A 2,696-nucleotide genomic window follows, 5' to 3' on the forward strand; every position below is an offset into this window, starting at 1 on the left:
CCCCTGTGTAGGTTTCCATCTACCCCAGCATCATTTGGGGAATAGTCCTCAAATATTAAGATCATCTAACAAAACTGATTTAGATCTCTCTAGTCTGCTTCTTAGATTTGTATATTTATTTTTGTTCCAGTATCAAATCAATTTAAAGATTCTTATGTTATAATACATTTTATTTGGCAGAACTAGTTCCCCTTCCTCCAATTATTCTTTGGTTTTAATTTTTTAACTGTTGCTTGCCTGTCTGATTTCTTCCAGGTATTTAATGTTACTTTAGAAACATTTTGTTTCTTATCCCCCTCCTGAAAAAAGTCCTTTCCACACTGTGATTGGGATTACATTGAACCCTAATCTAATTTAAAGAGAATTTAGACATTCAATCTCCTTGTTCAGCTGTCTTCTTGAAATTTTCCCTGGATGTTTATATTCTTGATTTTCTAAGTGGTTTATTATTAGGTTAAAAAATGAACTTTTGTATGTTTATTATGAATATAATACAATTCATTTCAATTTAATTTAAGGGTCGTGATTTTTTCCATATGGATATCCAATTGTTTCATCACCATTTGTTGAGAGACTATCCTTTTCCCATAAATCATCTTTGTCCCTTTGTCAAGAATCAATTGACCATGCAGGGATGGGTCTATACCTGGATACATTATTCTGTTTCATTAATCTATATGGCTATTCCTATGCCGATTACACTGTTATGATTACTGATGCTTTATATTAAGCCTTGAAATCAGATGTTGTGAGACTTCCACACTTGTTCTTCATAAAATAGTTTTGGTTATTCTATTCCTTTTGCTTTTACAAGGTAAAGAACTACCTTAGAATCACCTTGTCTGTTTCTATTCATTAAAAAAGCATGCTAAGATTTTAACTGGGATTGTATTGAACCTATAGCTCAGTTAGGGGAGAACTGACATCTTAACAATAATGAGTCCATGAAGATGGTATATCTCTCTTTTTTATTAGGTCTTCTTTAATTTTTCTCAGCAATGTTTTGTAGTTTTTCTCTTTATTGGTCTTGCACATATCTTTATAAATTTATCTTTATGTACATTTGGTATTATTAATACAACTATAGATGGTATTTTAAAATTTCACCTCACCAATTATTTGTTGCTAATATAAAAGATACAGTTGATATTTTGTGTATTCATATTGTATCTTGGACCTTGTTAAACTCAGTTATTATCTCTAGTGGCTTCTTTGTAGATTCCTTAGAACTTTCTATCTAGAAAATTGTGTCATCTGCAAATAAAGACAGTTTTACTTCTTCATTACCCATATGTATATGAAGAGACACTACACCACCACCAAAATTTTATAGAAGCTGATTTGTAAAAGGCAGAATAAAAGATCCACTTATGTAAATTATGACCTGGTCTTGGGGACTTACTCAAAATAGCAATGTCCCCTCCACTTCTTTTTGCTCCTTAGAGAAAATTAAAGTCTGTGTCCACTGAGAATAGAAGCAATGGGTCAGATGAAGAAGCTGGGTCTAGGAATTTATCTGGTGAATTGGAACTGTATAGACTCATTCAGAATGTTCAGACTAAAATATATGCATATTTTAAAACTTCTTAATTTATCTGCATTTATGCTTCATCAGAGTCCTGTTCTGGTGTACCTGCTTTGAGACTGATGCAGGTAATTCATGTTCTATGCCTTTGCTCATAGTACGTTTCAAAAAAAAAAAAAAAAAAACTCGCATGTGAAACCTCGTTAGGACTCTTGCTATCACAGAAAACTTACCCCAACTGGCATAGAAAAACAAAGCTCGGCAAGTTATTGTATTTGCTCAGGTAACTGATAAATTCAGGGCTGCATCTTTAGGCCTGGCTGGATCTTTCTCTGACTCTTGGCTTTGTTCATGAGCACCCTCTTCCCACATCCTTGCAAGATGGCCTTCAGCAACTCTAAGCTTGTCTTCCAGGAGCTCAGTAGGCCCGCAGAAAGGGAGCTCAGCTTCTGCACTAGTTACAACAGAAGTCCTGGGTTTGAGTCTCACTGGCCCAGCTGGCGTCCTTGAACCCCCACCTGTGAGCCAGGGAGATGGGCTTAGCTTCACCCAAACTACAGGGCTAATCAAGAGGTCATTAGCAAACACACTGTAGGATTCCATTTGTATGACATTCTAGGGGAAAAACAAAAGGGATAAGAGTAAGGAGAGGGGTTGACTAGAAGGGAATGGGGACATTTTATGCAGTGATATAAATATTCTTTATCTTGATTGCACTGGTGGTTACACAACTGCATACATTTGTCAAAAGCTGCAGAATTGTTCACCTAAAAAGATGAATTTTGCTGTATGTAAAGAACACTCAATAAACATGAATTTTCTTTGCAGCCACTTAAGCCGAAGGTACTCTTTCCCCCTGGGGAATCAGTGTACAAAGGCTGCAAACAGCAGCTTCCTCGGTAGCACATGCAGCCTGTCGCCTGTACGGGTTGCCCTAAGGGACCTTGCACATAGCCCTTTCCAGTGGACATTCATGACTGGCATGCTGTCCCCAATCCAGGCTCCAGACAGGTATGCGAGGTGCCTTTGGAAAGCCCCAGGGCACAGTGGTCAGGGTCCACATTGGCCAAGTCATAATGTCCATCTGCACCAAGTTGCAGAACAAGGAGCATATAATTGAGGCCCTAGGCAGGGCCAAGTTCAAGTTCCCTGGCTACCAGAAGATCTACAT

General features: G+C 37.6%; 1 non-coding gene across 1 annotated transcript; it reads left to right on the top strand.

Moving 5' to 3' along the window:
* Nucleotides 1-2,347: 2,347 nt before the first annotated feature.
* LOC133079261 (small nucleolar RNA SNORA70) lies at nucleotides 2,348-2,481 on the top strand. The gene has a single exon (XR_009698139.1). It is a non-coding gene; the product is annotated as a small nucleolar RNA SNORA70 (small nucleolar RNA).
* The last annotated feature ends 215 nt before the right edge of the window (nucleotides 2,482-2,696 follow it).

The sequence above is a fragment of the Eubalaena glacialis genome, chromosome 18 (genome assembly GCF_028564815.1).
Source record: "Eubalaena glacialis isolate mEubGla1 chromosome 18, mEubGla1.1.hap2.+ XY, whole genome shotgun sequence".
Classification (NCBI taxonomy): domain Eukaryota; kingdom Metazoa; phylum Chordata; class Mammalia; order Artiodactyla; family Balaenidae; genus Eubalaena; species Eubalaena glacialis.